This window comes from Megascapheus bottae, chromosome 3 (genome assembly GCF_031878675.1).
Source record: "Megascapheus bottae isolate mThoBot1 chromosome 3, mThoBot2.hap1, whole genome shotgun sequence".
Lineage (NCBI taxonomy): Eukaryota > Metazoa > Chordata > Mammalia > Rodentia > Geomyidae > Megascapheus > Megascapheus bottae.
The window spans coordinates 33368798-33393623 of NC_143511.1; the positions used below are offsets into that span (position 1 = coordinate 33368798).

General features: G+C 38.2%; 1 protein-coding gene across 1 annotated transcript in view; it reads right to left on the bottom strand.

The window, feature by feature from the left end:
- The window catches only part of Sdk1 (sidekick cell adhesion molecule 1), an 803720-nt gene that overhangs the window by 486740 nt on the left and 292154 nt on the right, over window positions 1-24826 (bottom strand). The window lies entirely within an intron of this gene.

The window sequence follows — 24826 nt, forward strand, 5'->3', positions numbered from 1 at the left end:
TGCCTGGTATGCTACACAGGTGTATTTACTTTGTAAATATTCATAACATTCTACATGATTTATGCTCTTTGTATATGCATTTTTATTTTTCAAAGTAGGGATATGGGGCATTCAGTTTCTAGCTTCAGCTCCACCACTACCTAATCAAGGCATATATACATTTGCTTCCTCATTGGTAAAGTGTTGTGTGAATTCCTCTGTAATTATACCTCCTTTTTAAATTTTTAAAAAATATTTTAAGACCCGCCACACTGTCATAATCTGTTTCCAGTTTGCTTTTGAGGCTCTGCACTGTTGAGGCACACTTGGCTTCTTCCGCATTTAAACCTTGACTGGCCAAGCTCCTCTCTGCCACAGGATGTTTACACTTACTCTTCCTGCCTCCCTGGATACCTGGTGCATGCTGATTTATGCTCATCTCAGGTGAACTAACATGAGGCCCATTAACACTATGTTCTTAAAAATCACGGTCATTTCAATTCCAATACTCTCTCTATAAGCATGTATGTTTGAAATTATAGTGTTTGCCACCCTAGAACAAGAGAACTGAAAAGTGATCTCTAGTTTTTCTCCAACCCCAGAACTGAAAACAATAGCAGGAAAAAAGCACCTATATATTAAATGAGTAAATATTATATCAACAAAAAAACCAACATAAACAGGCTGCAATTAGTGCACCTTTACCATATACTTCAAAAAGTTGTAAGTACACATTTATATGAACTCATCTAATCCTCACAATAGATTTCAGTGTTATAGCCACTTCACAGGTATTCAAACAGAGACACAAGAGGATTTACATTCCCTGCTCAGTGCACCAGTCATATAAGTGGTTAATTCACTATATAAATTTGGCTCCCAAAAGCAACAAATTCTACCCAATATGATTCTGTCACAAACTTCTCAATAAGGGAACTATTTCCCAAGAGCCCCTATCTAGCATCAGTGTTTTGATCATTTATTTGTACAGATACTTAGCTGGGCTAAATTAAATTGCTGTATCTTTAACAAATTAAACAGCAAACTGTAACAATAGCATTGAAACAGAGAGGATGCTAGAATTGTATTTATACATAAAACTGTTGCACATATACTAAATATAGAGAATTTAAGTATGCAGCCAGCCCTCTACATCACAGGTCCTGCACTTGCAGTCAGTCAATCATGGATCAAAATATTTTGGAAAAAAAGTACTGAAAATGTGCAGGCAGCTTTTCCTTGTCCTCATTCTTTAAACAATTCAGTACAGCAAGAATATGCACAGCATTTACACTCAGAAGCGATGTTAAACTGCATGAGGGAAGATGTGTGGAGGTTGTTAACCAACACTCCTGTTTCATGTAAGAGATGAGCACCTGTGGATCTGGGTATCTACAAAAATACACTAAGGGATAAACACATAGAATTTATCTTTGAGTTGCTCACTATATTCAACAATAACTCACAGTAAAGTGCCATCCACCACTTACTAGAATTTACTCCTTTAAAAAGTCAATGCTGAATTGCACCTGCAAGGTAGGAATTTGTGAAGAAGAGATTCAACCTGGCCAATTAGAATGAATGCAGCAACTGAGTATGCAAGGAATAGCTGGGGAGGGGAGTCAAACCTTCAGGCAGTAGGGAGTACAAAGGCTCAGTGGGGGCAGCAAACAAGGAGTACCTGTAGGAAGTAAACTCTAACAAGTCCTATGGTGAGTATAAAGCGAGTGAATGGAAGCAGGGGCTGCCAGACCAAGATATTGCAAGACAGGCAGGACAAGCCCATTCTGCTAGAGTGTCAGTGGTCCCTCCCCACAGTGTGGGTGACAGATGATGGATCACCTTGTGTGTACCCCTCAATGAGTAGTGCGGTCAGTTCCATAGTGAGGATCAGCTACCATCATCATCATCAACAACAACAACAACAGAAAGCCTTTGAAGAGACAGTGTCATACAAGATCATTCTGGCTATCATACAGAGAAGGAATGAAGAGGGCTGAAAGTAAGGGGAGAATAGTTCAGAGAACACTACAGTGGTCCACAGTATGCATATAAAGGGTGACAGGTGGCAGGCTGGCCTAAGGTAAAAGTAGGGACTATGATAAAGGAGATGGAGATGGATATTTGGTGACAAAAATAATTCAGTGATGGCTTGGATACAGGGGTGAGGGGTATCCAGAAGGATTTTTAGGTGTTTAGCCAGTATGAACTTCTCATTAAACATGAGCTGGTTCTAAGATCTACCCTGTAAATGCCATGGGGAATGCAAGTGTGGAAAGACTTGGCATAGTCCCTTAAGCAGCTATGATCTAGGTCTAACACAGGAATATAAATGGTCACGTGCTAGCTGCTGTATGAAGTTGGGAGGAGCCACCAATCCAGAATCTATTGGTGAGCTTCACTCACTTCTGCTGTATGACCCGTTTTAAGTCACATATCAAGTGGATTCTTAGGTTCTGATTGTCAACCATGGGTCTGATTTCCTTTTTCACTATGTACTTCAGCCCAAATCATCCACTCTTATGACTGAAACAGTGTAATAAAACTGAATTGCAATGGATATAGCTTTGATACCTTGGGGTTTACAGAGCTGCAGGCTTTATTAATGGCCTGCCATTTGCACTCTCTTTAACAACAGAAAAAGAAATACCACTTCATAGGGTCCTAGTGTCCAACACACATGAATCATTTGCAAAAGCCGTTTTTTTGAAAAGAAAAAGCTTTAGGACAGAAGCTCTGGAATTTGAATTTGGTTTTATAACTGACAAGGCATCATCAATTTCATATATGGCAGTTTTGAATTTAAATGGCACCACAATTCTTCAGAGAATTCATAGTTAACTAAACATGTGGATACTATGCACAAAGTATTAGACTGGATAATACAATCTAGTAGGAAAAAAATCCTTCATAAAAGAATACTTCTATCCCCTTGCCAAACAAATATCTTGTGATCTAAATGAAGGCAGAACCTTGATTAGCACAGATCTGACAGAAAGCAGGAAAACAAGTACTGACAATGCCCTGGAATATTAGGCATCTAAATTAAATGACTTCTACAAATATGGTAACCTAGACTTATCACCAGTAGAAAGTTATCTCCCTGAAATTGAAAGTAGGCATAAAAATAACCAACCGCAATAGTCTTAGAAACTAAGAAGGCTGCGTTACTGTTCACAGAGTCTTCAAAAGCATCTGTTCTTTACTTAATGTGGAAGAAGAAAACAGGAGGAAAGAAAAAGAAAGATCAATTACCTCCAAAGTAAAGTTATTCAACACTCACCTGCTCAAACATTACCAACAGTCAGTACTCATTGCTCTTTTGGGGTGAGCAAATAATGACTAATAAGTTCTCCCCTTCCTCAGTGACAACATGCAGAGATTGTAGTGCACACTTCTGCATTCTAACACTGAACAGTATGAGACCCTAGAATGAATTACTAAGAAAAGCTGTGAAATCTCCATTTCACATTTTTTTAATTTTTTCATATATTTTTATTGTAATTAATAGAAGGGTTATATTATATTTGGCAGATAGAAGGTACATTAATTCACGTACATTGATACCCTTTCTCACATACTTTTAAAAAGAGCAGAAATCATTTAGGAAAGCAAAAGTCTCATCTGTCTGGATAATACAGATTTAAGGTCCATTCAAAGGAGAGGAACAGACTTAATGTGTTCTCAAGACATCATAGTTTTATGACGCTGGGGTTACTTCCCTAAGTGGACTTTTAAGGTTTTCAGATAAATGTAAATGGATTAACTTTACCTGTCCAATGCAGAGATAATCTCATCTAGAAAGGGACCATGACCTGCGTGGCTGAGTGGAACCAGGTTCCACAGGGAGCAGAGGAGCATGAGAAGCTGCAGTTGAGCCTTGTCTATGGCTCAACTATCCTCAGAAAGAAGGGGATCTTCCTGTGGGTTTTAATTATCTGCTCCCCAATAGTAAATCAAGACTCTTTTGAAGCCCTTCAATGGTAGAATGGATGAGAATCAAGTTAGGTACCCAGAATATTAAGCTTTCATCTGTTCTTTTGACTGTAGAAAAGAGCTCCAACCAGGATGTTAGCCATGTACTCAGTAACTTGTATTCTCCTCTATTCCAAAGTGATAAGGAACAAAGAAATGATAATCAGCTCCACTTAGCAGCAGAATCAACCACACCACAAACATGGGGAGGTTTGAAGCCAACAAATCTTGCATGCTCTGGTAAAGTGAAGATGAAGTTGATTAAGCCCCTGTCATCAGCACCACCAATCAGGTGACAGTCCAGCAGGGAGAACCAGGCTCACAGCATGAATGGGCAATCAGCCCATCACGACCTTTCATTACTGAACCCTGCACTTCTGCCACAGCTAAATTTCCCAGGGCGACTCATCTTTTGGTTTAAACCACTAATCTTCCTTTCAAAACTTCTTTTATATCAAATTCAAACATTTTCATGCCCTAGCTTATGAATCTTCCACTCATGGAAAGGTTTATTTTTCAAATTCCAGAGAGAAACCAATGCACGGAGTACAATGTATCATCTGTGAACAACGATTCTGAAAAACCTGGGTAGAAGATCCTGTTCTGATGAATGCAGTCATTCCAGTTTCAGCTGCTGGCAGGTCATTATGTCCACCAGGTGAATCAGGAAGTTAATCTCACAGGACAATGTGCTTTCTTTACTTCTATAATATTCATCATTTTAAAGAAAACAATTACCCATTTCAAATGTTCTCCTGAGGAAAAGTTTGAAGATATTATGGCGTATGGATAAGCATAGAGATATTAAAAGGTCAGTGTGCATCTGTAAGAGGATCTACTGCTTCAAGACTAAGTTTTTCCTCTGCCTTTGGACAAGGCAGGTTGTCAGCACCTTACAAATTCTGTGGGGCTGTGAGTGAGATGGGAGGGCTGGAGCACAAAAGGATAAAAAACAATGGCACCTAGTTACTTCCCAAAATAATTACTACTACTCAAGAGTTGGTTCTATCACCACTGCCAAGTCCCAAGCTTCATTCTCTAAATTTATCTGGAATATTTAGAAATATTTTTGGTGAAAACTTTTGAATATAGTAGAATGCACTATAATAATCTGATCTTAAAAAATACACCCATCTTCTCTGCATGTCACTTTGTATATTTATTTCTACCATTAAGAATCAGAAATTCTAGGGTGAAGGGTAGCTACAAGCGAACAGACCCAAATCTGATTCTACACAAAAAATAAAAATTAACCTCAAACCCCTCATCTATTAGGATGACTACAAAGCACAATCTCTCACACACATCTGATGAGGTGTGAGCGGGAGCTATCGTGCCTCCTTCAGTGCCCTACGGTATCTGCTTAGGACAGGAAGCCCTCATTGCATCATTGCACAGGAACTTCAGTAGATTTTAACCCAGAGCCAGAGGCAGTCAAGACTGAGGCTCATAGCTGCTTTGCTCTAGTAAGGAGCAAAGGTCCTTGCTGGTGAGCACACAGTCTAGAAAAAGACACTTGTAAAACAAGCTTCCCAGGGGAGATGCAGAAGAGGGAGGTATGGAGTCAATGCTGCTGTTGAGGGTTCGCCAAGGAGCTCATATAGAAGGGTCTCCCTGAGGCTGAGGTCCCCACTTCTTCCAGGGGCAGGAGCTAGAAGGATATGAGCACCAAGGAAGTCAAGGATACCCAGAAGACTGGATGTAGGGGACAGAGGCACCAAAACCTTGTGGAAACACATGTGTCTGGTGGACCTTTGGTGCTGCATTGGTTCCACAGTGGCTTTCAACAGCCTTCAAAGACTTGTTAAAGAACTATCTTTAGTAACATTTTCTTATTCCATACAAATATTCCTACATCTGTATGGAATGATCTAGGAGAGGTGTTTGTCTCGGACTGGCTGACATAGGTGTACAGCCATCCCTGGAGAGACCTAAAGAATGCCAGGCTGCATATGCAGTGGCCTAGTGCAGGTTTCAGTGACTGGTAAGCTTGGTTTGGGTTAGAGTCTAAGGACCCAGGCAGCAGGCCACATGAGCACACTATAAGGAAAGTAAGAGCCAGACAGTATATCCTTTTCCTTCTGTCTGCATTGTCATTGTCGGAGAGCACTAAGGTAAGAAAGGGAAAAGCAAACCAAAGTTCACTACATTACTAGATCTCTCCATGAAGCTGCCATTTTGTCCTGACCCAGTAGTTGGTCAGTAGCATTCTCCTAAGACTTGTAATTAGACATGTGAAAGAAAGAAAAAAACAGGAATGCCCCTAAGATCTCCATTAAACTGCCCTGTGAACAGCTTGTTGAGACATCCAGTCAAACTGATTATCTCTGTTTTCTCTGAGATCAATGTGAATTAACAGCATAGTTAAGGGAACTCATGGTGTAAACCAATACTCCCAATATTTCTTCCTAAGAAACCATTCAAGCTTTCAGTGAGATGAATTTACAGTTGAAACTGATGGGAGAAACATAAATGGCTGTATTTATGTACTGGTTTGATCCTGCACTGTGCTAATCTATTTCAGCATATAAATTACTAATAAGAAGAGACAGTGGGATAAAAGCAATTCGCTATTTCTCTAAACTGAAATAAGCTTCCAGCTTGCCAGTATTTTACTTCAAAGGAGAAGGGTGCTAAATTGTCATTTCTATGGTTTGTAGTAAGAAAGTATAATGAGAGACAGAGAGAGAGAAAGAGACAGAGAGAGAGAGAGACAGAGAGAGAGAGATAACCAACATTATTCTTAAATATGATAGAAATGTTTCTTCCAAAGATTCTTGCAAATAATCCTAAGAGCCAAATCTAGTCAAAAGTCAAAAGTTCTAAGAAAGACACTCAAATAGTATTTTCCTTTCCTTGCTACATGGTTGACTGTGAGTTTATTGTACATACTTACACTTACTTAAAAAACTGGAATTCAAGAATTAGATAAATGGTAGATTTCACTAGACCAAAACAGTTGTATGCAAAAGAAATCCCTGAGTGCATCTCACTTCAATAACAAAAAGCCTGCAAGTCCAGCAGGATACAGAGCAGAAGACTTGTGCAGGAGGGTAGGTGAAGGGCAGAGCTAGAACCTTAGATTCAGTCCCAGCTATCCTACTCCTCAACTCTGGGGGCTTGGGTAACTGGCTAGCCTTTCTGTGCCTAAGTCTTCCAGCCAACTAGGCAATACAATCAACTTCCTTTTTTTCATATATTTTTCTTGTAATTAATAGAAGGGTTACATTATATTTATCAGATAGAAGGTGCATTCCTTCACATACACTGATACCCTTTCTCATGTCTTGGTCCCTATTTCCCACCCCTCACCCCCACCCTTCATCTTGTATCCTTCCTGCCCTATCCGACTTCAAATAATCAAATACATATATATACCATAAGATAACCAGGTAAATTATTATAACAATATGAGATAACCAAGGTACAGCAAAAGAGATGAGAGATAACATAGTACATTAAGGACAACAATCACTCATTATCTGGCTTTTGTTTCTATAGCCTGGAAGTCCTTTCATTTAGCATCATACTATATTGCCTTATGCATCTAGGTTTTGTTCTATCTAGGTTTCTACTGATTATGACAAATGAGGGAAACCATTGAGTCTATTTTCCTTTTAGTCTGGCTTACTTTACTTAATATGGATTTTTCTAAGTCTTTCCATTTCTTTACAAATGGGGTAATGTCATTCTTTCTGACAGCAGCATAGAATTCCATTGAGTATAAATACATCTTGTTGAGCCACTCATCAACTGAGGGGCATCTGGGTTGGTTACATATCTTTGCTATGGTACATAGGGCTGCAATGAACATCGTTGTGCTAGTGGCTTTAGTACATCCTTGTTTCTGGACATTTGGGTAAATGCCAAGGAGTGGAACTGCTGGGTCACAGGGGAGTTCTATGTTTAGTCTTTTGAGGTACTGCCATACTGCTTTCCATAGTGGTTGAACGAGTTTGCAATCCCACCAACAGTGTAGTAGTGATCCCTCCTGGCCACATCCCCTCCAGCATCTGTTGTTATTAGATTTCTTGATCCTGGCCATTCTAACTGGAGTGAGGTAGAATCTTAGAGTTGTTTTGATTTGTATTTCTTTTATGGCCAGAGATGTGGAGCATTTCTTCATGTGTCTATAGGCCATTCTTATTTCGTGTTTGGCCCATCTTTTAATGCCTACAGAGTGGGAGAAGGTATTCACTAACCATACAACTGCCAAAGGCCTCATATCTAAAATATATCAACAGCTCAAAAAATTGAATCACTCCAAAACTAATCTTCAAAGATATAATCAACTTTCTAAGAACACCAATTATACAACTTTCGGGCTTCCAGATGCCTTGCAACTTTTAGTTAAAACAACAACAACATCAACAACAACATTCTTTGTTATTTCCAAATTTTTCCAACTTGAAAGCAAAACTGAGTCTTCAATGCATATATTTCATTTAAAAATAATAGAATTAAGCTGGGCGAGGTGGCTCACACCTGTAATCCTAGCTACTCAGGAGGCAGAGATCTGAGAATCAAGGTTCAAAAGCTAGCAGGGGCACAAAAGGACCTGAGAGTCTTATCTCCAGCTAACCTCTAGGAAACGGGAAGGGGGTGGTAGCCTTAAGCTGAAGAGATCAGGGACAATGCCCAGGACAAGTTCAAGCCCCATGATCCACAAAACAAACAAACAAAAACAAAAACATTGAAGAGTGTATGTTAATACAAAAGAGATATTTATGGAAATACATGATCTAAAACTACAAAAATATTCTCAGAATGTCACTTTCATATTTTTTCTATGTTTACCTTAATAAAAATATCAGATCTTCATATATATATATATATATATATATATATACACACACACTTATATACTGAGTCTTAGATAAAAAATTCAGATCAAGTACATGGATAAAATACAACCTTCCAGATTAGGCTGGGAGTTTGGCCTAGTGGTAGAGTGCTTGCCTAGCGTGCACTAAGACCTGGGTTCGATTCCTCAGTACCACATACATAGAAAAAAGCCAGAAATGGTGCTGAGGCTCAAGTGGTACAACTCTAGCCTTGAGAAAGTCCAAGGACAGTGCTCAGGCCCTGAGCTCAAGCCCAAGACTGGCAAAAAAAAAAAATACAACCTTCCAGATATGTGGCTGGAAATAGGCTAATATAATAACTTTTTCAAGAAAATGTGACTATCCTAGATGATACTATATCAAAGGTAAACAAGTATCAATTTCATAAAGGTGAGTGATACTGTGGAATCTGAAATCCAATCAATGAAACATTAAAATCCATTTGTGTGTCTTGTTTTCAGATCTGACATGTAGTGGTGACTTTTGTAGTTCACTAAGGTTTACAGATCTTCCAAATGTTGACACAACACATTATAGCATATAAAGTATATCAAATGTCAACATACCTTCTTACTTCATTAGGCAAGTCTTCCAGTAAAGGGAAAATTGTCAGGTTCATAGTAGCACATGCACGATTTCCAAAAGGTTTCTACTTATTAGTTTGATTTTTGTCATTAGAAATAACTATGTCATATTCCCCCCGCCAAATAGTTTTTAGTTCATTCATTTTCAAGAACATGCTGTCACATAGCAAAGTTTGAATTACAGTAGTTTGTCTATCAGTCACTGTTACAAGTGAAGATGGAATGCCAAGGGAAAAGCAGTTAGTTTGTTCAGCTGTCAGCTCAGATAACCTTGCAAGGATTCTGCCTCAAAGCCACCAAAGCAAGTTTTTATACACTGTTTGCACTTGAATCTTCAATATTAAAAAGACATTTTTAAGATCTATACATGTTATAATTAATTATTTACAAGTAATTAGATATGATAATATAATTACTGGTTGTATTTCAATACTTATATTCTTAAGGAAATAGAATACATCTTTTATTTTTTTTAAATCATAAGTGTTTAGTAGATAGGAATCTCATGACAACTAGTGTCAACCTGGAACAACTACCTTGATAAAGTTGCTCAAGTGCCAGAGGTTTTCTTATAATTACTTTGGCATAATCAACAAAGGAATAGGCAAAAGGGGCTTTGGCATTATTAGGAAATGTTTCTGACCTCATAATTTTCCCCAGCAAAGGGTCTTGAGGCCTGCAGATGTGACCACAGTGAAACCATAATAAGACCCACTGCTCTGGAGGTGTATCAAGAATGAAATCAGTTCCTATGCACAAAACACCCATGTCCCTGCTTGATACAGAGTACAATGTGCCTGCTAGCTTAGATTAAAGCAGGTGCTTTAGAATGGAATTGCAACTGCCTACAGAATGCTGAATCTTGAACTTCATCCAGAGCACATTTACTTTTGGCTCTCTAAATAACACACATAAATCAGGCTACAGTCTTAAATGTCAATAACTATTAAGCCAAAGAAGTTGTTCAATTAAAAGAAAAACAGGTGTTCCTATTTTCAATTACTTCAAAATCATAGAGAAGTCTAAATATTGATTTATTTATTCTTTCATTCAACCAATATTTATTAAATGCCTACTTGGACTTCTACAAGACAGGAATACTAATATAAATTTAAATATTTTAAAAATTAAAAAATCATACCTTTACAGAATTTAACCTGTAGAGCAGGGGGATAAAATGGCAAATAAGCAAATAAAATATAGAGAGATGGTCTATTTTGCTAAGACTGCCATTTTTATTTATTTATTTATTTTTCTTTTTTGGCTTTTTTAAGACTGCCATTTTTAAAATACAAATTCCTCATATGTGTCTGATAAATAGGGAGCTAGTGCTGGTATAACGCAGTTGTGCTGATTATACATGATTTTCCCTAGAATATTAATGTCACAAACATTATTGTGAGCAAGTTTGTTCATTTGTTAAAGGGTAAACCCTGGAATTACAAGAACATGATAAGCAACAGCAAATCTACTTTAAAACCAAAAGAATATTTCCTTCCTATAGTACAAATGGTAGCTGGTTTACCTGCTTCAAGAACCAGGGTACTTCCCCTACCTGGTATCCTGGTGTGTCCACTGTAGAGAAGATGGCAGAAGGACAAACATACTAAAAAGCTAAAGACAACACAAATTACAATGTAGGATGTTAGCTACAGGACAAAGGGGAGGCAATGCAAATAATTAGTTCCTGGCTAGAGGAATCAAAAGATCACAGTGGTGGGAACAGGAGTTTGGCCTAGTAGTAGAGTGCTTGCCTAGCATGCACGAAGACCCGGGTTTGATTCCTTGGTACCATATGCATAGAAAAAAGCTGAAAGTGATGCTCAAGCTCACGTGGTAGAGCTTTAGCCTTGAGAAAGTCCAAGGACAGGGCTCAGGCCCTGAGCTAAAAGCCCAGGACTGGCAAAAAAAAAAAAATCACAGTGGTGATTTCCTGAAGCGAGAACAACAGGAAGAACAGTGCTTAAAGCTGACCAAATTAAACTCAAGATATGTAGGAGACATCCATGCAGATTTGTTCAACCGGCAGTCAGACTCATATAGTATGTGTTTTTTTTCCACAAAAATGCCACCTCAATGCTCTAAATTCCATAATCCAATCCAAGTGATGGGGGAAAAAATCCTCAGATTACTGATCTACAAAACCAAAACTAAACAAACAAAAAAACATTTTGCCAAGATATAAAACATATAAATAAAATTAAAAATGTAATTTGGTGAAAAGATAGAATTTGTATATCTCAAACTATGCTAACAACAATGTCAAAAATAATAATGATCTTGAATTTCTAAAGTGAGTATTGGAAAAAGCACTAAAATAATATTTTAATCTATCTATGCACATATGTATATATGCATGTATGTATGTAGTGGTATTAGAGTTTGAAGCAGCACCTCAAGCTTGCTAGGCTGGCTCTCTACCACTTGTGCCACACCTGTAGCCCTGTTTTTTTTTAATGGTTAATTTGGAGATGGAGCCTCAAGGGGACCTTTCTTGTTGAACTGTCTTGAAATGTAATCTTCTGAGTAGCTAATATTACAGGCATAAGCTGCTGACACATGGCTGTTAGAAATTTCTTCCTGAACTATTTTAATTTTCTATTAAGAGCCCCAGTTGGTATGTTAAACTTAATTATAGAACCATACCTGGTGAAAATTACTTTGGTGAAAAAAAATCAGATAGCAAGTGACATTCTTACTCTTCAAGACATGAAAATGCCCTGTCTAAACATATACAGGGATAATTCTCTGTCTAAATTTTCACATTAATATTCATTGTTTTCTATAAGAGGGAAGGGTCTCCAGACATCTGTAGGAGTAAGCTTTCTCATGGAAGTAGAATTATGAGTTCTCTTCTCTGGAAGAGGAAGAAGAGGATATAAGGACAATGTACTAGAGAGAGCAAAGTAGGGGAGACTATGCTGTCAATGCTACCCTAAAATTCTGTTATACAATCTAAATACTGAAATTTAAAGCTCCAATTACATAATTCAAAAAAGCTCTAAATAAATACAGAGTGACTCATATTCACATATTGAAAAAAATAACAAAATGCTAAATCTATACACACACACATACACATACAAGGAAAGAAAGAATTCATTTATAGATTATTTAGTCTAAAATATCTACTAGAAGACATTAGAATATTTAAATTATTTATTCTAAAATATCAACTGAAAGCAATTAGGATATTTAAAATTTTAAAAAAGAATAAAATAAGAATGACTCTTCCAGATTTCAAGATGTATTGTGCTATAGCAATAAAGACAGAAGAATATTGTCAGAAGGATCCAAGAAACAGAATAAAGACTAGGAAAAGCCCAGCTCAGGTTCAGCCCTAAGTTTTGATAAGGGGGAATAACAAATTTCAGTGGTGGAGGGACTGCCTTCTAAGTGAATGGTGCTGGACTAATTTGAAATCGAAAGGCAAAAGAAGAAGAGTTTATCTAATCGAATCTAAAATTAACCCCAAATGCATGGAGGATTTATATGTAAAACTATAAAACACTAGGGGGAAAATGGGAAGAAACACTTGGAATCTATTGTTAGGAAATCATGGATATGCAAAAGGACTAGTAACTAGAATGCATAAGAATACTCAGCAGCTGGGTGCGGTGGCTTATGCCTACAATTCTAGCTACTTAGGAGGCTGAAATCTGAGGATCAAGGTTCAAAGCCAGCCTGGGCACAAAAGGACCTGAGACTCTTATCTCCAATTAACCTCTAGAAAACGGGAAGTGGGGCTGTGGCTCAGGGGTAGGGTGGTAGCCTTGAGCTGAATAACTCAGGGACTATGAAGAGAGAGAGGAGAGAAGAGAGAAGAGAGAAGAGAGAAGAGAGAAGAGAGAGGAGAGAGAGAGAGGAGAGAGGAGAGAGAGAAGAGAGAGAAGAGAGAGAGGAGAGAGGAGAGAGGAGAGAGGAGAGAGGAGAGAGAGAGAGAGAGAGAGAGAGAGAGAGAGAGAGAGAGAGAGAGAGAGAGAGAGAGAGAGAGAGAGAGAGAGAGAGGGCGAGAGAGCGAGAGAGCGAGAGCGAGCGAGAGAGCGAGAGAGAGCGAGAGAGCGAGAGAGCGAGAGAAAGCGAGAGAGCTCAGCAACCAACAAAACAAACAATCCTGATAGGAAACAGGAAAAGCATAAACATTTCATTGAAGATGATCTAAAATTGAAAAGTAAAAGTATACATCATTTGACATTAGCAAAAGGCAATTAAGATGACCATGTAATATTACTATAGACTTCTTGGCATGGCTAAACTACTAAGTGGCTACACTAGGTGCTCATAAATTTGTAAAACTCTAGATTACTCACACACTGATGATGGGTAAACCAAAATAATATAAAGCCTCAGAGAACAGGTTGGTGGTTTCTTATTAAGCTAAACATGCAACAATCATATAGTCCAGAAATTGCACTCAGACATTTTCTCAAAGACATGATGCATGTTCACACAAAAATCTGTACTAGAGGTTTTCAGTGTTTCAGTCAGAAGCTAGTTTAATATCTAGTTGCAAGCCAGACAGAGGTGAGTAGCCATAAAACCTGCAGTTCATCTAACAATGACATACTGCACAGAATTTAGTTGCTTAATTCCATTTCTTTTTTTTTTTTTGCCAGTCCTGCACTTGAACTCAGGGCCTGAGCACTGTCCTTGGATTTTTCTCAAGGCTAGAGCTCTACCACTTGAGCTTCATCACCACTTCTGGCTTTTTTCTATGTATGTGGTACCGAGGAATCGAACCCTGATTTTGTGCATGCTAGGCAAACACTCTACCACTAGGACAAACCCCCAGCTCTGCTTAATTCCATTTATGTCTGTAACATGCAGCATTACCCTATCTATGTAACATTCTTGATATGACAAAATTACAGAAACAGAAAAATAAGTAGTGACTAGCAGGGCCCAGGATGGAGGCAGAAGGGATAAACTAAGCATAACAATAAAAGGCCAATAAGGAATCCTTGTGTAATGGAGTTCTCTTCATCCACGTCACTTGAGATATTACCTACCAGTGGAAAAATCTGAGTAACAGGTGTAAGAGTACATGGGCTTTCTGCATTGTTTCTAATAATTGCATGTGCATCTATAATTATGTCATAATATAGATGTTCTATTCAAGCAATATGCCATTTGTTAACAAGAAAGCCACTGAGCAAGAGAAAATGTACTGCTGATACATTTTTACCAATGACTTTTATCCAGATTATAAAAAGAGAGCCTATTTCTTGATAGGAAGAACAAAAAAGGGCTCCAACAGGCCCATAATAAAAGAAGTTATGTAAAGTCCACAAACACATGGAAAGGTAAGCAACATCACTGGTATGCAGACTACAGTGGCTACATTTAAACAAATAAACATAAAATGCAGGCAGATATGCAGAGCAACTGCAAGTCTCATCAATTTCTAATAACAATTTACAAATAGCAAGGAACACTGAAGAATTTGGTAAATTCTTACATACACACACACACACACACACACACACACACACTGAAGAATTTGGTAAATTCTTACACACACACACACACACACACACACCCCTAAACAGTGAGCCAGAGATTCCAGGCCTCAGTATGACACTGAAGAATAAAAATGGCCTTCATGGCCTTATTGCAGGCAACTTTCATCAACAGTTGCAGTCAGATTTATGGTGCTCTACACCAAAAATCAGACATTTTAACCAAGCAATGCAAAGGGAGCTGGCAGACATGCTGTGACGTAGAAAAATATACACAAATGCCCATATTGAATGATTCCTTTTATATGCAAGTCCTTCACATGTAAAATTATTTCATGTGTATGTATGTGGGGCAGAATCTTGAAAATACTTATCTATAGTGAAGGAGCATGAGAAGAGTGGCTGCAGGACTGGAAATGTTTAACACTGTGAGTCTGTACATCTATCAAACTCACTATACACTTAACTTTTGTGAATTTCCCCATCTGAACAGTAGACCTCAATTTAAAATTCTGTAGAAGGAGGATTTGATGTTCAAGGCCAGCTTAAGCTACACAGTGAGACATCTTTAGATCAAATAGCTGCCTAAGAAATTGATACACACCTTTTCCTCTGCTTCAAATTGCTTTAAAGCAATGACTATGGTTTACTCTAAAGGCTACTGATACTTTAAAACACATTCTATGACACTAATTATGCTAATGTAATTGTTAATTTATTACTAAAATTTCAATTCTATTACTATTTAATTCTCTACGTGTACTTATTTCCCAATCAGAAGGAAGAAAGCTAGCAATACTATAGCTTTGATTAGTACTAATAGTATTACTCCTAGCAATTATCGAGCATCTATTACACACCTAGGAGGAAACATTTATTAAGTAATATCTGAAATGTTCCCACAATAAACCCATCAAATAATTGGTATTTTATTTCCTAATTACATTATGCAGGTAAGGAAATTGAGCCAAACAATGGTTACTCAATATTTTGATATTCACAGAAAAGAGGGGGGGATTCAAAATCTAAATCCTGTCATTAATTAACAGAATGTCTCTCACCCTCCTATCAATTCAGATGTACACTATGAGCACAATTTAAGTGCGTAATACTAACGTAAGTGGTGGTAAGTTTGGTATCTAGGGAGTATTTCATGTGTCTATTTCAATAAACAGAAAAGATAAATACAAATAAGCCCATTGCCCATGATCAAGCTATGCCCGGGTAACCAATAATAGAAAAGCAATCAAAGGCAAAAAGTATATTAACTATGTATTCTATGCAGGGAATATTTAACAAGTAATTGGGGTATAAAAATGACTATATTTAGTCTCCTATAAGCAAAGTAATAAATTCACTGAAAATACAGAAAAATCATTGTTAACTTGCTAGATGAAAAATCACAGTATTAGGGTAACTTGGAAAACAATGTGATAGGGAGGGGGCGTGGGGAGGGAAAGTGGGGCAAAAACATGAAGAGGGGCATCAATGTGTGAGAAGTAATGTTCCTTCTATCTGGTGAATATAACTGTAACCCCTCTATACATTACAATTTAAAAAAAAGAAAATAAGAACTGAAAAAAATGGTGGATATACATTTGAGTTGTTTCCAATAGATGGATAAACAAAGAGTAATACAGTCATATAATGTAAGTACTATCTGACAATAAAGAAGGCATCACTTTCTAACCTAGCAGATGTAAAGCTACGGTTCCATCCCTAGTACTACACCAACACTCAAAGGAACCAAATACTGACACAGGCCACAATGTAAATGAATATGGAGATTATCATGGCCCCATAGGCCATGACTGCATGAATATCTATAGAGAGGATATATTACTGGTTACTAAGGAAAGAGAAAGCAGAGAAGAGGTACAAGGGCATACCTGTTATACAAAGGTTTCTTAGGGGACATCTAAAATTACATTATTTTATCTACTGTTTCATTGTCGTAGCAACTTTCAGCTATATACTTTTTAAATGGGAAGACTTTACAAATACAAGTTATATTTTGATACAGCTGTCAGAACAGCACATGTAGAAAATAGTAATACTATTTGTACTGGGCATGGTAGGTGCTACATTGTCATTCTTTTATAAAGGAAGAAACAGACACACAGAAAGGTTAAGCAATCTACCTGAAGAGACACATCTGGAAAAAGGTAAAGACAGTATTATCTCCAGGGAAGCCGTCACACACTGTTTTATCTGCCCATCTGACAGAGAGATCCTTTGTCTGGGGTCTGGGCAGTGGCCAATCATCAGAAAGGGACAGGAGCTTGAGTTCCTTTGTTCCCCAATGGCCAGGGAGGGATACCATTTTTTTGTTGTTGTTGTTAACCAGGTCCTTAGCAGAAGCCCATCTTGAATAGATTTCTTCAAATTTTTCTGCAAAATAATCATCTTCAAATAAGTGGAGTTATAGCAACATAGCCACCAGAATATCTAAGGAAAGGAAAATTAGATTAAGTCCATCTGGATCATAGGCAGCAAGTAAGGGATGGCCTGGACCTGTTTCCAGAGCCCCATATAATCCTACATGAGGAAGGGAAGGAATGATAACTGCTGCCTGCACAAAACTGGATGTAAGATGCTTCCTTCCAAAATCCTGATGGGCTGAGAAGAGGACTACTACATAAGTATATTCTCAATATCTAGGAATTAACTTCGAAATGAATTAAACTCCTGAAAGTAGTATCTGACGTATCAATCCAAATGCTCTTGTCAACAAGGAAGAGAGTCACAGTTCTCTTGAGCATTTCCATTGTTTTAACACTAAGGTTCTTTCGAACACTCAAGTAAACATTTGCTAGTTAAGTCATCTCTTGGAAGTCCTCCTCTCCTCTGCTCTATGTCCTGCAGGCTTTGGTAGAGCAGGAGGACATGGCCTGCAGGCTTCCTCCTGGCCAGTTTTCACCTTCACCTCAACAATTCTATATTAAAAACCAGTTTTAGTTCTACAAAATATTACCTAATAATCAGGTAAGTTGTTGAAGTGTGACCATAAAAGCCATTTCGGGATTTGCTAAGATGGGCCCAAGTTCTTGGCATGAAGCAGTGGCATTTACCCATGCCTGATTCTCCCAGCAAAAGGCCCCAGGCTTCTCCTTCCTGCTGAGCATTATACAATGGCATGGGAAAGGAATGTCTGAGAGGTGCAAAGAAAAGAAACACCACCAAGATAAGTAAACAGAGGGTGAAATGCAGCTCAGGGAAAAGTAAATAAATAACCTTCACTTGGCAGAATTCATCAGCAGACACACAAAATAGCTCCATTAAAATGTCTCAAGAATGACCAGGAGAGAGGAAGAAAGAAAAGGGCAGAGTGTAGAGTTATAATTATCGGGACTATTAAAAGACTTAGAAGGCAGTTTCTCAAATTTGCAAGGTTTGAACTGGAATGCTTCTCATTTTGCAAGAATTTTATTATTCTGAAATGTTGAGCTCTAAGGTGTGTATGGGAGGAGGGAGTTGGCAATTATATTTTAAAATGGAGCATAATCTTTTACGATAGATAGCTGACATTTTATAGTGAGACATCATTTTGATTTCAAACTGTTGGGTGATTCTTATAATGACTTGAGGAGCTCTGAGGAAATAAAGTATCAGCAGGTGGTCAGTCAAATACTAAGATATTCCTCACTCCACAGGCAGTAATCAGGTTGAAATACTTCCTCCATTAGCTCCAAAAATAGAGCAGACAGTGATACACAGGCCTGCCTAGTTCCAAAACTCTAATTTCCACAAATAGTAAAAACATATTCATTTGTTTCTGCACGAAGAAGTCATCAATAGCCTTGTTTGTAATCTGAATCAAGGCATTAGGAAAAGCAGCCTTCTTTGGGAATTTACTGACCTCCTTCCCTCCCGACTTTGCACCTCTCTCCAGGTATGCTCAGCATGATCTAGATAACCTGTGAACGTTTCCAACTAAAGGTTATCATCTCTTTGGATGAATTTTACAAAAATAAAAAAAAAAGCTTTACAAAGAAGAAAAAGGCATGGGAAATGATTAAGCAGTAGAAATACAGAAAACTCATGCAAACAAGTCATTATGAACTTCTTTGCCCTTTTAAAAAATGCATCTCACTTTATTTATTTTTTTAATACATTTTATTGTAATTAATAGAAGGGTTACAAATATATTTGCCAGATAGAAAGTGCATTACTTAACAATCATTGCTACCCCTTCTCATGTTTTTGTCCCCATCTCACTTTATTTCCTTAAAGATAAATAAGAAAATAGTATGCTAACTAGGATTGAACTTTTGGCACTTCTTCCTTGCACATATATGAAGGACATCTTAAGCAACTTATGAACAAACTGTAAGTTGGTCTAAAAATTATTTAAGGAAAAAGCATGAACGGTGGGACATAAAAAAAAATTAAGCTTCATATTTGACATGCAAAGAAAAACGATTTATGTACATTCTGAAAGTCTACCTTGCCCCCAAATAAGTCTAGCTGCTGTGGGCCCATCCAAATTATTAACATTTTTCCTAGTCCTCAGTGCACAGTAGGCCCACCACAAAGTCGTGAGCACTCTAAGGACAAAGTCCCACCAATTACTGTGATTTGCTCCTCTGAATGTCAGTATGAACAGCCAGTACAAACTATTTCTTTAATGCTATGACTTTCACAACTTGCCCCAATGCCAAGGCCTCTGTGTAGGCACATAAAGGACATTCTGGAAGGAATTAATAGCAGTAAAGGCTTCCCCTAGGTGGCTGGTGATCCTTTCCATGTCAGTCAGATGAAAGGCTGGAATTAACAGTGAGGTCCAGCCATGCCCTGCAGGCTCAGAGCAGTTTCAAAAAGGTCTATAGGGGTGTTTCAGAAAAAAACAAAGGTTCTGGTTCTCAGTATTAAGATGCTGTGAAAGAAACAGGGTAATCCTCATAATAATGTCTATCTGAAATACCAAATCTGTGAAGGAAGATAAAGGTCCACTTTGAGTTGCCTATAAGTGGATCTGGCCTGCTTTGCTCAGACTCTAAAGTCCAAGCAGTAAAATCCAGAAATCTATATTTAAAAGATAATAGGATCAAACACTCATTAGAATAGAAACAAATGTTCTTATTTCTGCACATTTTAAAATGTTGATACCCAGCTCTGATCCTTGACTTGTTAAATGTCCAGCGGTGAGGGGCTGGCATGGACATTTTTACAGCTTTGTTGGAGCTTTTAGTGTGCAACTAAGGCTGAGAACCACTGAAAAGAATCAGAAAAGACCACACACAGATATTTGAAATTAGCACCCTTCCCCCAAAGATTTTCAATTGTAATTAACAGATCTCTGTTGCATAAAGCACAAAATTACTGTGATTTAGTAATTTTAAACTTATTAGTATTCATTTTTTGAAGCTAAACAAGAATGTTTTAATTTGTCAATTTAGTTTTTGGTCTAGTCTATTTCATTAACTTTGTTATGTAATTTGGAAATACTGAAACTTTATTCTGTAGAAATTTTTCTGATTTATCCATAACCTGCCTTCTTCTTTGTCCATGCAAAGTTTGTCTTCTCCCCCAACATTTACATTTTAGCTAACATGAAAAGTGATTTTCCAGTCACTATTGTCTTGTACACACAGAGAATGAGTTTAGATCATGTAGATTCATCACTGCTTTTTGTACTGGTCAAGTAAGAGTACTGGGAGATTATTAGGTAGATGACATCTTCCAAAAACAGTGGTCACAGCAACTGACAACAGTTAAGTGTAAAGAATAAATGAAGGGGCCAGGAGTTTGGCCTAGTGGTAGAGTGCTTGCCTAACACATATGAAGACCCGAGTTCGATTCCTCAGTACCACATATGTTAAAAAAAAAAGCCAGAAGTGGTGCTGAGGCTCAAGTGGTAGAGCTCTATTGTTGTGAAAATCCAAAGCTCAAGCCCAGGACTGGCAAAAAAAAAAAAAAGTAAATGAAGGCAAAGAGAATGAAGTGTACCTACCAACAAATGGGCTCTATAAAGAATGGGAGCTGGAGGTAGGGGTGAGCAAAGAAGCATAGGGGGTGCAAGGGGAGTTTGGAGCATGGAGGTGGAGGTGCTGGTAAGCAAGTTAGATGGAGGTCAGGGGGGTGCAAGAGAACTAGTGAGTAGCAGGATGCTGGTGAACAGAAGACAGAGTGGAGAAGGGTGATAATGAGTGGAGTGGCTGGGGAACACCAATTTTAACAGGCCCTCACTAACTGTTGATCAAGTTTCTTTATCCCTCTAACTTTCAATGTCTGTTCTATAAAATGGATGTAAACATTTCTACCCTGCCAAACTGCAAGAATGATGTATGTCAATTGTGTAAAATGCTGCTGTACAAATTAATTATCGCTATTACATCATACGCACTGTTCCATATAAAGACACTGAAATAAAAACTGTAACAACTGGAAAAAGCTTTTTTTTTTTTTTAAGCAAGGAGAATATTCCCATTTATGACAAGCAGGGGGGAAAAAGGCAAGGAGAAGAAAAGGAAACAAACCAAATGCATACCTTGACTATTTTCCTTTCGTTGATTTGAATCTGCCAAAGTCATGATCTAAAGTAGTGTTACTCTTTCTTCAACTCAATCACATCTAATAAATTACTTTATTTGAGAACACAGCAAGAAGAAACTAAATCAACCCAATACAGATGTTGATAAAAGCCAATCAATTTGAAATGAATAATTCAATCAGTAAGGTGTCCAAAGATTTCACTAAATCTTTCCCAACATCTTTCTCACACTTAACATTAAGCCACTCACTGAAAAGATTTTCATCACTTCAACAGCAAATCTAGAAACACACCCTGCAGGAAGGACCCCAGGGCCTGGCACCTATCCAGCCCACAAATCACACAAGAATATAAAATGCTTTTGAGAAGTGAATTTTCTTGGCCATCAGTGTTTTCTGTTTTTCTGGTCTTTTGGTCTTGGATCTTAAACTGCTATAAACTGTAAAGCAGTTCAGAATACACATTCTTGAATTACTACAATAATGTTTTCACTCAAATAAACCTACATCTCTGAAGACTACAGACAAGTCCTTCTGAGGATACAATGTTGTCACTTAAGATGATCAATTCCAGAGCTGTTCCATACCTGAACAATTGGTATATGGTATTTGGTTTGCTTAAAGAAACTTTACATATGACTGCTAAAATCAGATTGTGATAAGTCATTTAGTTTCTTTCTAACTCAACCTGTTTATCTGTAAAATGACAACAGCACAGCCAAAGCCTCTCAGATTCACGGAAGATTTGAAATCTTTCGGGTCCTTGAAATGCTGAACATCCCTACAACATTTGAAATAAGATTCAATTTACAAAGAATTGATTTACCCACAGCTTTTCAAGAGCACTTGTGTATTGGCATAGACATAAGTTTATTGGATCAATGAAGCATCCAACAAATTTTCTTACTGAACATTTAGTACATGGAAGGCATTAGGTCCAGAGATTAGACAGGAGAAGATGTGGATCCTGCCCTGGAGGAGCTTAGCCTTTAGGTATGGAGATAAGATGTGTTCATTGAAAGGGCTTAACAATCCAACGAAGGTCAAGGGGTGGTGTGATGGTTCATGTGACATAGCATCTTAACTAGGCTATGGGGTGTCTATATATCTGGAGAAGAGCATTTAGTATGAGCAATGCAGAAAGTCATCTCCACAGCTACAGGCATCATTCAATCTGCCTGAAGGGAAGGAAAGGATGAAAAGATGGAGCTCCCATGCCCTGATCTCAGTGCTTGAACTGAGATGACCATCTTTTTCTGCTCTCAGCACTTCCAGTTCTCAAGTCTCCAGTTCAGACTGGAATCCATGCCGGTGGCTCTCATCAGCTTTCCTGGGTCTCTAATTTCCATCTGGCATGTTGTAAGATCATTCAGCCTCCACAGTTGTTTTCCTAATGTTTCTCTTCACACACACACATATGTACCAAGTATTTATTCCATTTCTCAACAGAACCTTTACAAGTTCAGGAAACAAACATTTAAAATTTTAAACTCCCTAAACCCCTTCTGACCATTTCTTTCCATCTTCTTTCTATACTCCTCTTACTTTGGCTGTGATCTGACTGCTAAATTCTCAAATCTTCCTTTTTCCCTAGTTCTTGTGGGCAGAGTTCTCTGTCAGGACTCAACTATTGTTTCTGGGCCCATAACCAGTCCGTCCCACAAAGTTTCCAGAATCATCCAAGAATGTATCTGAGAGGACCTCAACTTATCTGCACTTCTTCTCCTCTCTCATCCAGCCAGCAAGCATGGTGACTGCTTAACTGAAATGCTTGCTACTTTGCCTTCAACAATGCAGTGTATTTTGGAGCCCTACTGAATCAGCTCTTTACAATTTCTCTAGCCATTGTCCCTTCCAACTGTGGGGGTGGCATCTCTCTCCACCGCATGCTTCCTCTTGCCTACAAACCACAAAAAAAAAAAAAGAATCCTCCTCTCTCCAACACTCATATGACAGAATTATTCTGTCCTTGGGACACTGTGACAAAACTGCTTCTGTAGTTCTTTTCTACATATTGTGGAGAGTTCCACGCCTTCCTTCATTTTGCGAATTTCTAAATGACACATCAGTGGACACACTGTGTCTATTCAAAACTCTCAGCAATCACAGGGTCCACATTAGCCCAGAAGTGCCTAGTCACTTTTGTGTTTTTTGAATTCCTCTCTCTTTCCCCCTCCAGCCCAATGCACTTGTCCTGGGCATTCTCTGTGCACTACATATACCTCCCTGAGGGTTAATCAGTGCTGACTCATAGCTAATCTCCTAGGTCAATCCCACCACAAAGCTGATTTCCTTCACTTTTACTTTTTTTTTTTAATGTACAGCAATTTAGCTATTTCTCTTCTTCCCAATCAGCTCTGGATTCCACATTTGCCTATCTAAAAGCTCACTAAATGAATGAGCCATTTATTCTAGGTCTCCTTTAGCAACAAAGAAACGGCATAGGCTCCAAAATGTCAGCCACCCTCCGAATCCCATCACCATCAGCCTCTGACAGTAAGAAAAAGAAATACAAATTTTCCTGCTGACAAAAACTATGTAAGAACTTGAGAGACAAAAGAAGTATAGTAACTGTAACCCCTCTATATATCATCACAACAATAAAATATAACCTAAAAAAAAAGTATAATCTGGGGGCCGGAGTTTGGCCTAGTGGTAGAGTGTTTGCCTAACATGCACGAAGACCTAGGATCGATTTCTCAGTACCACATACATAGAAAAAAGCCATAAGTGGTGCAAAAGCTCAAGTGGTAGAGCTCTAGCCTTGAGAAAGTCCAAGGACAGTGCTCAGACCCTGAGCTCAAGCCCAGGACTGGCAAAAAAAAAAGGTATAATCTGTTTTGCTTATGGATTTTTTGGTTCATCTAACTTACCTTTTCCATGGCCCTGATATACAGTGTAACTATTCTCTTCTTTCTTCTCCTGCACAACTCCAGATTCCAAGTACTTCCTCACCACCACCCACTGTACCCACTGCACACACCATAGCTATTCACCCACCATGCTCCATTTCATTCACAAGTGGCCAGTCATTTAATTAATGAAAGGAATGGATCCATTTCCTCTTTGGTGTTGTCAGTGGCTCTGTGTCCTCAGCTCTGCTCCTACCTCCCACAGTCCTTTTTCTACAAGAAAACCTCCTTCTTTCTGTCTAAGCCTAAGTGTGCCAGCTCTAGCTTTCCTTTTCAACCTACCTTGTAGTTTACATGGCCCATCGTTCCATCTATCATCTATACAAGACCTACCCCTAAACACTCCCTTTTAATAGCTCCTCTATTGTGAATTCTGATTCACTGCATCAACTTCCCACTGGCCAGTCCCTGCCCTTCTTGACTGCATTATTGTCAAACCGCTGATTTTTAAACCTCAGTGCACCTGTTCAGACTGTCCTTTGTCAAAGTGAGTCATGGAAAACATGGGTCTCCAGTGCCCAAAGAAATCAGTAGCCTATGTTTTTTGGCCTCAATTCTCTGGAAAGCAGAACTTGAGACCA